The sequence below is a fragment of the Harpia harpyja genome, chromosome 3 (genome assembly GCF_026419915.1).
Source record: "Harpia harpyja isolate bHarHar1 chromosome 3, bHarHar1 primary haplotype, whole genome shotgun sequence".
Taxonomy (NCBI): domain Eukaryota; kingdom Metazoa; phylum Chordata; class Aves; order Accipitriformes; family Accipitridae; genus Harpia; species Harpia harpyja.
Window position 1 is genome coordinate 39,907,440 of NC_068942.1, and position 15,629 is coordinate 39,923,068.

General features: G+C 43.4%; 1 protein-coding gene across 4 annotated transcripts in view; it reads right to left on the bottom strand.

Annotated features, from left to right (window-relative positions):
• The window catches only part of LOC128139548 (transmembrane protein 263-like), a 249,534-nt gene that overhangs the window by 179,630 nt on the left and 54,275 nt on the right, over positions 1 to 15,629 (bottom strand). The gene's annotated exons all lie outside the window — the stretch shown is intronic.

Here is a 15,629-nt window from a genome sequence, read left to right on the forward strand (position 1 = left end):
TTGCACGTATTTACCACTTTACTTTTTAACATCACATTGTTTCTCTAGCAAAGTAGGGTATCTTGCCATGTTACAATGAAGACAGCTTTAAGTTCGAATAGCGTCCATTCCAAACTTCGCACTGGAAATGGAAAAATACATGGGGTGAGGCTCACCCCTCAAACACTCCCTTTAAAGACTGTTAAACTCCTAGTTGTCCAACAAGAGATTGATTCCTACATCTGAAGGGCTGGACATCTAAAAGGAAAAATCTGCCCACAATTTTTGGAAATGGGAGCTAAATCTGCCGTTAAAAGTTGTGCAATTCAAAGACTATCCTTCCCCTATTTATCAGTTGTAACAGCCCAAATACATCCTAGGCACTCCAGGTAGGGTTAAAGATTGTTCTCCTGTAAACTCATTACTCACAGATCTGTCTTCCAGTGTGGCAGAGAGATGTAATTTAGCTCAAGTGACCATCTGAGAACAAGAGCTTGTTCAGGACAAACTGAGGGCAGGGGATGGTTTGCTTCTCTGAACTAAAAGCTTTCTCATGATCTCAAATCAAACCTATGACTACTAATGGACTCCCACTAGGTCCTTCTGAGTGGCTGTCATAATATTTTTTTCCAAGCTGTCCTCGCAGGACCGTCCTTATCTCCACCTGAAGTCCTGAATTTTTGTGTGCTGCAGGAAGAAGAGAAGTCAGGTGAAAAAACACTCTGTTCTTTTACTCTGAAAACACTTTTTAGCCAGGAGCTACTATAAATTCACAGGTCATTTAAAAGAACTGCTGATGTGTCATGAAGACTCCAACTATTTGGAAACACCCTTATTTGTTCCGTACTTTAAGTGTCTTTACAGATTTTTCTTTCTGGCTGTAATTCATGACAGCAGCAGGAAAATGTGTGTGTCCCCTCCCAGCAGTCCAGTTGCTGCTGCTGCTCTTTCACCTCTACTCTAGTCACAGCCCATGATCTACAAACATAAAATTTGTTCCTCTGGAAAAAAAATCATTCCAAACAAAAGGACTAAAATCTCAACTTGGGAATTAGCAGGTACATTTAAAGATTTCCAGCCCCCCACCCCCGCCCCGCCTCAAAGGAAAAGAAAGCAGACACTGGTGTTCAAGAAGAACAAGATAGCTTTACACAAGGCCTGCTTACCCCTTCCCCAAAATACGTTCTAACAGATTCTCACAGTCACTAATCAATCAAGGAACTACTCTGCTTCAGGAATAAATCAGCAGCCAAACTGGGAGAGAAGCATTCACCTGCAGAGCTGACAAAACCAGAACAGCCCCGCCACAGCCACAGGAGCTGTGCCCTGGAGCAACCACAGCTTGCCACACCAGCGGGCTGAGGAGCGCCCACCTTCCCGCACCTCTCCCCATGGCTCTCCCTTCCAGGAGGAGCTAACAGGGGCCCTCCCTCCGAGGCCACCCAATTCTGGGCTACACCACCTGATGTAGATCACCAGTTCCAGACAGGAGGATTTGTGTGTTTTTACAGGGATTGCACATCTGTCATGAAACAGGTCAGAGGGCGCATTTTGCTTTAAGTGGAGTTGAAAGTGCCCGCTGAATCAGCAGAAAGTTTCTTGTTATGCTGTGAAGCACACTTCAGGTCTAAAAATAAAGCTAAGGGTTACCAAGACTTCAGCGGCTATTGTGCATGCTACAGTTTTCTCTCCTTTGGATATTTAGTACCCATAAACCTAGTTCCCTGCCTGGGTAACACTTCCTTCAAAGACACCCTGCTGCTGACTAGGAAATGTGGAATGGTTTCCACACCAGGGACCCCAACGAGAAAGGGAAGGTTAAAAACCTTACAATAAAGAGGAGAACGAGAAGGGAACTAGAGGGAAAAACGGCTTTGCTAACTCTTCAACTTTTAATTGTGAAACTAATCAGTTAATTATAAAATAAGAAAGCCCAGACACATTCTCGAGTCCTGGAATTTACACTGGCGGAAAGAGCAGATGTAAGCTTGTGATATAATAAAAAAGGCCGCCCTATTACTCTTATGGTCTCTGTCATCACAGGATTAAGCCCGAGCTCGGCAGACGGACGTCGGCCTGGGCTAGCCCTCGGCAGCCCTCTGCCGGGCTGCCCACACCACCACCACCACCACAGCTCCCAGCACCACCATCACCACAGCCGCCACAGATTCCAGCACCACCACAGCTCCCACCACCACCACAGCCACCACAGCTCCCAGCACCACCATCACCACAGCCGCCACAGCTCCCAGCAAGCAGGGGTATGGAAAATCCCCATGGCTGGAGAGCATCGTCATTCCAGGCGGCAGGCACACCGCGCTGCCCAGAGGTGCCGGTAACAGCTGAAGAGCAGCAGCTCGCACCGCAGCGATCGCCGCGGGGCAGTCTGCTTGAGCAACGCAATTCTAATTTGTCATTTGCTATTCCCAGATTTTGTCAGGAGTGTTTTAACTGCACAAGACAGCTGAAGAAAACGTTTAAAAATAAATAGTTGTGAATACAGTCCTGAGCTCAAACGCAGCCGGCGCCAGATCCGTGCAAAAGTCGGTAAGGCCTCTCCCGGCCGAGTCCCTCTGGGCCCGCTCCTCCCTGCAGGGCACTTGCAGTCGGTTTCTCCATTCAGTTTTAAGTGTTTGTTTTTAATCGCACATGTCAGCATGCTGGGTGGTTAACTTACAATGTGTCACACAAAACAAGAACAAGCCTCCCAGTTAATCAAATACCAACAAAACATCTCATGTCATATTAATGATTCTTGGATTGGAGCCAGGAGGATTAAGTTTGAGAGACAAGATCCCTCTGCTTTCCTCACTATCTTAATGACTGTGCTACACTGAAGTTGCTAGAAACAGGAACATCAAAAGATGACCTCCTACATGCTATCACAAAAGAGGTTTTTAATGATGCCTGCAGCTGTACCTCTCTTCCTCGCTAAAACAACGAAGAAGCCGGGAGAGCCCCACAGCACACACTGGACCCAAAGCCTGTCCTTCAGTTCCATACAAGCTCACATGCATGCCACAGGCTCTACTCGGCTGGACAACCCATCCTTCCATCCGCGGTCCATGAGAATGATGTGAATGTTAACTCATTCCAGTTATGTCCACAGTTTCTCCAGAAAGAGGCACTGTTTCTCTTTGGATGCCCTGCAGCTTTTGTGCCCGGAACCAAACACACACGGCTGTGCAGTGGGCCAAAACTGGTAATGTGCAACCAGGACTGAATGTAGGAACATCTCCTTCAGTACCTGTGTGGGCACACGTTAAGCTTAAACCAATGACCAAACTGTACTTCAATTACAGTTGGGTTCGGCTAATCACAACCTTTTAAACATCTGCAGACCTCACAGGAAACAGATTTCTTTACATAATGTAAAGGAGATTTTTAGGCAATATTCAGACTTAGTAAATTTGTTTTCTCCTTTTTCAACACAAAGGTACAAGATCCATAGACTGGAAGAACTTACACACTTCCCTGATTAAATAAGTCAAATATTTTGAGCAAAAAACAGCCCTCAAGATGCTAGGAACAAAATACTGCAATAACAGTAACAATAACATTGTCAAGCTATAAAAACACTAAACCAAAGTTGCAGCCTCAATTTGCATTTCCCAGAGCGAGCCCTAACTTTAACATATTATAACAACATTGTATTACATCTTGGGGGTTTGTTCTTTGGCTTTTGGAGGGGTGAGTGAGAGGTACAGGGCACTTTATACAACCACACTTTCTAGTACCGAATACATACAAATGGCTGGCTTAACCAAAGAGGATGACTTCATGTAATTAGCTAGAATTATTCCAATTTTGTATTCAAGAGATATAGGAACCTTCTAGGGGAGAACAAACTAATAAAAAAATCAAATCCAGAACACTCCACCACCACCACCACCACACACAAATCTCTGGAGAAGTCAGTGGCAGGGGGGAAGGGGGGCAGGAACCAAACAACAATCTTGGACTTTGAACTTCTGCATAGGGCAGAACCTTGATTATTTTTATTATATCTTTACAATAAAATTTAAGTTCCAGAAAGGTAAAAACAGCAGAAGTCAACAATATTACCAGTTTCTTTTTTAGAGTCTTAAATGAATGAACAGGTATTTTGGTGAATGGCTCACACAGCTACATTGTAAACTGTTCATCTCCTGCCTACCACTTCAACACCTCTCACTTATTCCAAAGATCAGGTCTCAGGTGCTAGAAAATAAAATTTGTTATAGTTCAAGACTATAAATCTGTTCTTTCTATTGTAAGAAGATTCCAATACATTCTTTTAACAATCCCAGATCCTAAGACCCTCTCACAATTCACAGAAATGTCATGGCCAAATTTTTAGCATTACTTGCAAACTGGATTTAGTATTTTATATGAAGAATATTTATGTTATTTCCTTTTGGGTATGATGTGAAAAAAGACATTAATTTTTCATAATACAAGACCCAAAAATATAAAGCCATCTAAAATTTTTGCAGGAGGTATATCCTGCTGAATATTACATACTTTTGGCAAAAACTGAAAACGGTAGTATGTTAGTTGTACAGAGAGGGCATAACAAAGAAGACAGGAATAAACATAAAATTTAGCCTTAGCTAAACTCTTTCTGACCAGGCAAGTGTCAGCTAGATTGAAAGAGGACAGATCTCCCATAATACGCCAAAGAAGTTTATTAGAATGACTTGAGAATCCTCCACATTAATAAGGAACATGCATTTGTCTTCACTGTGATCAGGAAATAAATAAGACACAGAATTCCACAAACACATCCTAGTGCAAGACTGTTCTCTGTAAAAATTACTCTAGAATTCTACCCAATTTCAAAGTAGATGGAGATTTTCTTTTTCTAGAATACTATCCCAGAGGGCAAGAAAATTGACACAAACCCCCTCACTTTTACAGCTCATCCTTAAGTTCATAAACAGCTTTGAAAAGAAACCTACTCTTCAGAATGAGATCGTTTTTGTGATCCAAAATAATCAGTCCAGGAGGGGCCAGACTGGTGCAATCGTGCAATCATACTGGTAATCAAAGTAGCAGCTCAAATTGTTCACAAACAGCTGAAATCAAGACAGGCACAAGGTTGAGACTACAGATGTTTATGAAACGTTAACTGGGCATTTCACTCAGTTCTGAGCCAGAATTAACAGCCTCATGTACCGACCTTATGATTTAATTGCCTGCTATAATACTCTGATAGTTTAGGAGTTCAAGATATCATCATTGTTAACACACTGATATACCGATTCAATTTCACTCCTGACCTGCATTTACTGCATTGCTCATTCTTATTTAGTACTTCAGACTGTAGCTCTAAGTGAGACTTACTTGCCTCTTTTTTTAGTCCATTAGGAACAAATAAGCACAGCTTTCTTTTTCAGCTTTTGAACAGGACTGATCAACAAGTCCAAAAGACTTATTTAAAAACAATTGGCTGCATCTCTATGTTAATGTATTTGCCCCTCAAAATGAAAAATACATTGTAAAAGAATATACATTCTTTTACACTCATAATTTCATATGTCTCTAATTAATATAAAAACGGTGACAAACATCTGCTACTTCAGCCAGGTAATAAGATATGCTGCTTTCACTCACAAAACAGAATTCTGTCACTCCTGCAGTTCAAAACCCTATTGCCAGAATAAAATACATTCGCTAGTAATTGATAAAGATGTGTTTTCTGTCAGAGGCTTCCCACTGGCCCTTCACCCTGAAATGTCTTTACATTTGGATGATGCACATTACTTACAGTTACTGTGCCAAGACAAACGGTAAAACTATTGTTGCCCCATCCTATGTGCAAACACCCTCAGGGAAAATCAGATGGTTATTGACTCACTTCACAACACGTTACTGCGTTAACAAGATCCACTGATAAGAGGTTTCCCACACTTAAGTTACAAGAACGTTTCTTCTGGAATCCGCCAGGCACTTGGAGGCTATTTATACTGCCATTAACAGCATATGCTGTGCACACATACAACACTTAGTGACAGAATGATTTGCAGGGCATGGAGTAAGCTAGAGAAAAGGGATGCTGAGCTGTCAAAGTTACATCTCGTTATATCATATGAAAATAGTGAAGAGGAAAGAATAGGGCAGAGGGAGAAGAGGAATAAAAACAATTTAAATAGCTTTCATGCTGTTTCTAGGAGACCATGTAACATAGCTGCTGGCAGCAGTAATACAGAAGGGCTGGGGGGGGGGTGAAAGAGGAAAAAAAGGGTACACACAGACACTGGCTGACTGTTATTCCCATTTCAGATTGCTAATTTCCCCCAGAGAACAAAATTAAATAAAGCATAAGGAAGCCAATATAGCCACTGGAGAATTTAAATAAAGAAGAATCTCTGCTTTTACTAAAACAATGATGATAATAAATTAAACAGAAACACAACATTGGAACTTGGATAGATGTGAAAATGTTTTACAGCTCTACCAGAAATACTAAGGTAGACTTTGTGCACAAGACTGAGCTGACACTCCAGGTCATTTCTTTTGCAGAAACAAGAACTGTTTTGACCAACAGAAGAGTACGGCTGCATGGTGTAGTGGGTTGACCCTGGCTGGATGCCAGGTGCCCACCAAAGCCGCTCTATCACTCCCCCTTCTTAACTGGACAGGGGGAAGAAAATATAACCAAAGGCTCGTGGGTCAAGATAAGGACAGTTTAATAAACTGAAAGCCAAGGTCGCGCGCGAAAGCAAAGAAAAACAAATGATATTATTCTCTACTTCCCATCAGCAGGCAATGTCTAGCCACTTCCTGGGAAGCAGGGCTTCAGTACGCGTAGTGGTTGCTCCTGAAGACAAAAAATGCCCCCCTTCCGTCTCCCTTTACTTAGCTTTTATATCTGAGCTGACGTCATATGGTATGGAATATCTGTTTGGTTAGTTTAGGTCAGCTGTCCTGGTTATGTCCCCTCCCGAGATCTCGCCCTGCCCCAGCCTGCCGTTGAGGGGGGGGCAAAAATGTTGGAGAGACAGCCTTGATGCTGTGCCAGCACTGCTCAGCAGTAGCCAAAACACTGGTGTGTTATCAACACCTTTCTAGCTACTGATGCAGAGCACAGTGCTATGAGGGCTGCTATGGGGAGTATTAACTCCATCTCAGCCAGACCCAATACAATCTCCACCCCTTATTCCATACCATTTGCATCATGCTCAGGTCCCACATAATTTAATACAGATATCTTCTAACCATGCCATTGTATTTAATTCTCATTACTGAAATCCCTTCTTACCAACACTTACAACTGAAACTACATACTTAAACCACTTTTATACCCAACATACAGATTTATACATTCTTATTAATTACTATCCCCTGTCCTTTAACAGATAGATATTCCATGGGCTTCTTCCACTCCTCCAGATGTTCACACACAGGTTATGACTTGGGCCCCATCCATCAAGATGAGTGGTCAGGACAGGAGAAGCAGTATGTTCGATCGTTGGGCACCAACACCGGCTTGGTTTGGGTCACCGATGCACTTGTCTGGTTCCTTACGAAGTTCACTCCTCTGCAGTTCAGGTCATTCCTGCTACATTACTTCCTACAACATACAACTCACATCACAGATTATTTTTCCCTCAAGGTTAAATGTCCTTGAGGCACACACTGGGTCTCCCCATCCTTCCGCATTACCCACCAAGTACACCCAGGTCCCTGAGCAAAGACAATCCCACGAATGGGTTTGCCTTTTCCCATGGGAGGAGAAATCCACACTGCCTTCCCCAGCCACTTCCCCATGTGCACTACGGGGACCTTATCTCCTCCCACAGTATGTAGGGGTTTTGTTTGGGCAGGACCAGGACGGTTAGCAGACCCTCTGGTGTTAACTAGCCAAGTGGCTTCTGCTAAATTTGTATCCCAATGCTTCCATGTCCCATTGCCTAGCGCTCTCAACATAGTCTTCAACAGTCCATTATATCTCTCAATTTTTCCAGATGCTTGTGGGTGATAGGGTATGTGGTACACCCACTCGATGCCGTGTTTCTTTGCCCAGGAGCTTATGAGGTTATTTCGGAAATGAGTCCCATTGTCTGATTCAATTCTTTCCGGGGTACCATGTCGCCATAAAATTTGCCTTTCGAGGCCTAAGATGGTGTTTCGGGCAGTGGCATGGTTTACAGGATATGTTTCTAGCCAACCAGTAGTTGCTTCCACCATCGTGAGTATGTAGCGCTTGCCTTGGCGTGTTCGTGGCAGTGGTCCAATGTAGTCAATTTGCCAGGCCTCGCCATATCGAAAGCCCAGCCACCGCCCTCTGTTCCAGGGAGACTTTACTCTGGTGGCTCGTTTGATTGCAGCACATGTTTCACATTCATGAGTGACCTGTGTGATGGCCTCCATGGTCAGGTCCACCCCTCGATCACGAGCCCACCTATATGTTGCATCTCTCCCTAGATGTCCCGATGTCTCATGGGCCCAGCGAGCTACAAATAGCTCACCCTTACGCTCCCAGTCCAGGTCCACCTGAGCTACTTCTATTTTGGCAGCCTTGTCTACCTGTTCATTATTTCGATGTTCTTCAGTGGCATGGCTTTTGGGCATGTGAGCGTCTACATGACGTACCTTTAAAGTCATGTGTTCTACACGGGCAGCAATGTCCTGCCACAATGCTGCTGCCCAGATGGGTTTACCCCTGCGTTGCCAATTGGTCTTCTTCCACTGCTGTAGCCACCCCCACAGGGCATTAGCTACCATCCAGGAGTCAGTATAGAGGTAGAGTACTGGCCACTTTTCTCGTTCAGCAATGTCTAGGGCTAGTTGGATGGCTTTCACTTCTGCAAACTGACTTGACTCACCTTCTCCTTCAGTGGCCTCAACGACTTGTCGTGTGGGACTCCACACAGCAGCTTTCCACTTCCGATGGTTCCCTACCACACGACAGGATCCATCAGTAAACAAAGCATAACACCTTTCATCTTCTGATAACTCATTATATGGTGGTGCCTCTTGGGCACGAGCCACCTCCTCAGGCGATGCTCCAAAATCTCTGCCTTCTGGCCAGTCCATGATCTCTTCCAGAATTCCTGGGCGGTTAGATTTCCCCAGTCGAGCCCGTTGCGTGATCAATGCTATCCACCTACTCCATGTAGCACTGGTTGCATGATGTGTAGAGGGGATGTTTCCTTTGAACATCCAGTGTAGCACGGGCAATCGTGGTGCCAAGAGAAGATATGCTTCTGTACCAACAACTTCTGAAGCGGCTCGAACCCCCTCATATGCTGCTAGTATCTCTTTTTCAGTCGGGGTGTAGTGGGCTTCTGATCCTCGGTACCCCCGGCTCCAAAACCCTAATGGTCGACCTCGGGTTTCTCCTGGTGTTTTCTGCCAGAGGCTCCAGGTGAGACCATGCTCCCCAGCTGCAGTGTAGAGCACATTTTGTACATCTGGTCCTGTCCGGACAGGCCCAAGAGCTACCGCACGAGCTATTTCCTGTCTGATATGCTCAAAGGCTTGTTGTTGTTCAGGGCCCCATTCAAAATAGTTCTTTTTCCGCGTTACTCGATAGAGGGCTCACAAGCTGACTATAACCTGGAATCTGTGCCTTAAAGAGAGACAGATGATACTGAAACGTTGCTCTTCAGCCTCAGGCCATTTACAGAAGTAGCTCAGGAAATGTTTTTACAGATGAGAGGACACGCCAGGTACATAAAGTCCCAGCTCCAAAGAACAGACAGCCTCATTTCTAATTTCTTTCTCTGCTTTTTAAGAAACCTGCCTTTCTATTTGAAGTTATCTGACAAGTCCAATCACCTTTTTGAGGACTCAAAAAAAAAAAAAAAAAAAAAAGCCTGAGAAGTTATATATCAGGCAAAGTTTTGTATTATTTATACATTATGATCACATTTTCTGTTTCAGTTTTCAAGTATCTTCTACCTCTAAAAGCCTAAAAAATTACAATTTGCTTTTTCACCATCCTCATGTATAAATAAGAACAGTTATTTCTGTTTCATAGACAAAGAATACTATGGTTCAAGGAAGGCCAAACTACTTGACTAGTGCCACAGAATTAGTCAACAGTAGAGCTAGGAATAGATTATAGCTGTCCCAGTTTCCAGTCTTTTGCTTTAGTTATAAGACCACAGAACTGCAGAGGTGAGTCCAGGCTGAGAACGTTGCCAAGTGGCCATTAGACAAAAAAAGCAGGTCATTTAAAGAGCTCCTCTGTAGAAGGATGTGACTGTTGGACTTCACGAGGTAGCACACTGAAGAGTGATTTGACTTGGGAAAGCAGAACAGGGTTTAGCAGGTATCATAGTTTTGCAGTACCAGCTTCACAGAACTTCAAGACATTAATCTGGTAGACTACATACACTTATGTATGTATGTAGTAGATGACACTAAGTGCCACAGCAACTTTATTAAAGTTACTTTATATCAGAAAAAGCAATGGTTTTTAGTACAGAGCTTAACGCTGAAAGGTAAATGGAATTCCTATTAACTGCACCATTTTCCAAGGTGATTTTTTTGTGGTTATTTGGATATAGGCAGTTTGGAGACAAACATATTAAACATTAATTGCAACAAAATGATGCTAAACACAATGCAGCTCAAGTTTGCAGGATTTAAATCTGGGTATGGCAATTACTGCAGCAAACATTTGGCCCAACAATAAAACTTTGTCTCTGATGGAAACTGTTCTCTGTAAAGAATACTTTAAGCAAACTAATTGGAAAAGTGCTACCCATTCATCAAAACTGGATCTGTTTATAGGAATATACCTTTTCAAAGTTAGACACCTGTATCATGGACTTGAACTGAACGTCTCATCTCAGATGAGATGCCTAACCAGGCATGTTTTTCTGGCATCTGCTGGCTTCAACAAATCACTGCGTTCTTGTAATACCCCAACATGATGTTTAAAGTCTAATTAATTTCAGAAATTTCAAATGCATGGTAGTACCTCCATTGAAATGCAACTGTACTTTTTTTTTTTAGTTAGATCTGTACAGATAATACAGCTAGGTAAAATACTTGTATGCAAAGCCAATCCTGAATGAGTAACCCACGAAATTCCCAGATACTTTGGATCTGAGATTCCCAAACTGTTGATAAGGAGTCCTAAAGCTTCCTACAGAAGCATGCAATATACTTTTGTCTTGCAGAAGATATAAAACAGCAGAAAAGGCTATATGCCTCCATGGAGACAGATTATAAGGCTCACACAAAATACTATGTTCTAAATTGGTGCAAATCATCTGATTTACAGTAACTATCCATGTGTGCTCTTTACCCACAGCAAGTGTAAAACAATTTGAATTAGGAACACCACAGTTATTTGGAAAGTAAATTTCCCAAGATTTGTTATATACTGCAGAGCTGCTAAGACCCATTGCTTTTAATAAAGCTTTACTCCACAAGGCCCAATCTGTCTGCAACAAAGAAGGAACATCTCTGCTAGGTCTGAAAACTGCAGAAGAGATAGCAGACAGTTCAGGCACAAGACTCAGGCTTATTGCCAAATTGGTCATAGTAGGTTGGCTGATAAAATCTTAATGCTTAATACTTAAAGACCATGGAAGAAAGAACCAGTTTGTAAACTCTCAGGAGGGGCTACTGCTGTTAACCAACAACATAGCTTTTCAGCCAGGCCATACCGCCTTGCACTAAGCTTTAGTATACTCAGTGCTAGTTAACAATGTAGGGCCAAAAGAAACTACAGCCATACCCCAGGATCTACCAAGGATACATTCCCAAAATGTATAATATTTAGCAGTTTGACAGAGTAAAGCTACTTTTCCCATAAGAATTGGTGTAATAAACAGGGAATATATGCAGGAACTTCAGAAAGAGACTTTAAATACACAGAGATAGTACATATGAGGTAGAGAATCACAGAACGGTTGAGGTTGGGAGGGACCTCTGGACATCATCTGGTCCAACCCCCCTGTTCAAGCAGGTTCACTTAGAACAGAGTACCCAAGACCATGTTCAGACCAGATATAAGAAAGAAATTTTTTATTATAAGGGTGGTAAAACACTGCAACAGGTTGCCCAGAGAGGTGGTAGATGTCCCATTGCTGGAAACATTCAAGGTCAGGTTGAACAGGGCTCTGAGCAACCTCATCTAGTTGAAGATGTCCCTGTTCATTGCAGGGGGCTTGGACTAGATGACCTTTAAAGGTCCCTTCCAACCCAAACTATTCTATGATTCTGCAATTCTACATCCAGATGGCTTTTGAATATCTCCAAGGCGGGAGACTCCACAACCTCTCTGAGTAACCCATTCCAGTGCTTAGTCACCCTCACAGTGAAAAAGTGTTCCCTTATGTTCAGCTGTGTTCCAGTTTGTTGTCCATTGCCTCCTGTCCTGTCACTGGGCACCACTGAAAAGACCCCGGCTCCGTCTTCTTCACACCCTCCCCTCAGGTATTTGTACACATTGATTAAGATCCCCCAACTCTTATCTTCTCCAGGCTGGACAGTTCCAGCTCTTTCAGCCTTTCCTCATAGGAGAGATGCACCAGTCCTTTAATCATCTTCATGGCTCTTTGCTAGACTCTTTCCAGGATGTCCATGTCTCTCTTATACTGTGGAGCCTAGAACTGGACACAGTACTCCAGGCGTGGCCTCACCAGTGCTGAATAAAGGGGAAGGATCACCTCCCTCGGCCTACTGGCAACAGCACGGAGAAGCAGGAACAAGGTCAGGGTCACTGATTCATCAAATAGAAGAGATCAGGATCCAAGTAGTCCAACAAAGGAGATGCTGGCATTTCATAATGGATCACGTTACAGAAGATTTAATCACCATCAGAATTCATTGCTATCGCTTTGAGTAATTTAATGGAAAAGGACAGAAAAGTGAGGTGATGATAACAATTAACAGTGCACTGTATTAAATGATCAGCAACAGAACTCTGAAGTGGTGGATGAAGAAGCAACAGACACAGCAAAGTGTTGCTGTACTTGAGTAACTAAATCTAGTTCTCTCACTACAATCAGACTACCATTTAACAGCAAACATTCGTAGATCATATAGAGTCTACCTGAAAGTAGCTCAGTGCTCAAAACATGTGGCAACACAGATCAGCCATGCTGAACCCCTTGCAAAGAGGAAAGCATTTCATACCATTTAAAACAGACGTGCTCTTCTCCAGAGCTCGCTGCCCTTCACTGTTTGGTGGCAGTAAATCTGCTGTACACATAGCCTTCTCTGCAAAGTGTTAAGCACACTAGCCTGAGCAGCACTCCAAATGCTAATTACTACTGCTCCCCGAGCAAGGAAGAAAAAAACAAAAAAAGCATGTGAACAAGATTGAAGAGAAAGGAAAGATGAAGGGGGAATAAAAAAAATTTAAAAGTGAATTGGGCAGATGGGTCATGAAGTCAAGAGGTAAAATATCATTAGGGGATAAACAGCCTTGCGGAGGCAGAAAGTGTGGAAAGCTTCCCTTGTAATATCACAAAGGAGCTTAGGGGAAGAGAGTTAATAGGTTTCAATACTTTCTCCGGGTCACTGGGATGCGTGCAGGAGAGGTTTGGAAGCGGGGGGCTTCCCGCAGCCGGAGCAGCCCATCACACCAGCGACCGCGGGGCGGCCGGGCCCAGCGCCACCGGCGGGGCCCAGCGCCACCGGCCGGGGGCGGCATTGCCGGGCCTGCAGCGCCCCCGCGCGGCCGCGCCCCGGCAGGTAACGTGCGCTCCGCCGGCCGGCAGACGCGGCCCCGCGGCTGGGAAACCGCTCGGCACGCCGCCGCAGCCCCGGCCTCGCCCACCAGATCCCGCGGTCTCCACGTCCCCGGGGCACGGGATACCAACGCCGTGGAAAATAAGGCACCTCCGTTTTAAAACAAAAAGCCCTTTCTGATACCTAACGTCACTCACTGGACCTTGTATCAGCTGTGCTTTTTACTCCTTTACTCTGTTGACTTGTTTACACACAAAAAAGTTAACTTTGACGGCAGGTAAAACAAATGGATTCAGGTTACACACACGGGAGGTTACTAGCCTCTGCCTTGGTTACCTTTCAGGGATTTCCTGGTTAATCTCCTTTTTAAATCACAAAACTTTCTCTTCTCAAACACCGACAGGCTGCCGCACTGCACCCGAAACCAACGTTTGCTGTTCTATACCACTTGTTACGCACGTACACTTATTCAATTTAGTTATGTACATGATACACTTGTAAAATTGTCCCTTTTTTTGTAGAAGGCCATACTGCAACACCTTTCAGAAACATGACAATCTCTGAAGGGTAACCTTTTATTTTACTGCAATATTTATACAGCACAGTGCTTTCAATTCCCCTCCTTTCAGCAGGGGAGTAAATACACAGTGCAAGCTAGAAAATGAAGTCACTATGATGCAATCTGGTGAAATAATGGATTGTCCTAGAAAGACACAGACTCTGGAGAGCTTTCCACCCCTCACGTGCTCATTACCAGAAGGCACGCAGATATCGTCTTCAGTTCACAGATCCCAGGAAACAAGACTGCAGTAGTCATGACAACATGGTTTATTTATTTATTGCAAAGCATTTGATTTAACTAGGAAAGTCCTATCAGAAGACACCAGAAACCAGCAGAAGAGCAACAACAAGAAGATAGTACTGAATGGTATTTAATAGTAAAAGAACCTCAGAGATCTATTTCTTTCATGGGGTATTTGTAATCACTCCTGCAACTACATGATCTTTATAGTAATTCTGGTTGGTCTATGTTGGTAGAGAGGAGCTTCCAAGGAAGACTCCTGTTACTCAGCTCCACTAATACACAGAGCCAGCTGTAAGTTCAGCACAATCTTGATGGCTCTCTTTCAGGAGCAATTTTTCCACCTCTTCTCCAAAGTAGTCTCTATTTCCAGTTGTGCTCTCAACATCCCTCCTATTTTGCTAGTCTTAACATCATTGTAAATTTAAGTAGTACATACTGAGCTCAGACCTTAAAAGAACTCACAGTACCTACTGTACCACTGCTTAACCAAATCAGCTCAACTGTTACAGGTTTTTTTTTCCCTCACACCAGCAAAGCAGGCATATCCAGAGCACATACTTCTCCCAAACCATCCAACAAGTCACAGAAGTGGAATATTAATACTGACATTTTTCATCATCATTCAAACCAGCAGGGTTGCAGGCAGAAGCAAAGACTTTAAATTACAAAAACTTCATTTGCAAAAATACTTAGCCACATTTAAAAATGCCCTTCTGATTTACACAATTCAAAGCTGTAGTCCAAAATCTAAGACTATTCCTGATAAATTGATGGGACAAGATGATCTCCTGTGTTTTACACTCCAGGATAAGGTCTCTAGGCTCACGTAATCATCAGCTCAGGCTAGTGACCAGAATTCTTACTTCAACAATGCATTGTCATTACATGCTGACTTGGCATTACTTACGGGGCGGGGGCGGAGGCGGAAATCAAGATTATATCCTGTGTGTATATATAGTAATGACAACATCTTCCACATTTATTTCCTTCTGGCTTTATAGGAGTTGCAAAAAGAAACCTGCCTTTCACTTACCTCTATATACTGTAATTGCCAACACAAAGTATATGAAATGGCAGAACGAGAAATTACAACTTAATGAGAAAACTGTAACAGAATGCTCAACAAGAAGGGATGGAGCAGCAAATTCCTAAAACCATCTACTTGGTTCATATTCCCTTTAAGAATGGCTGTCAGTATAAATGC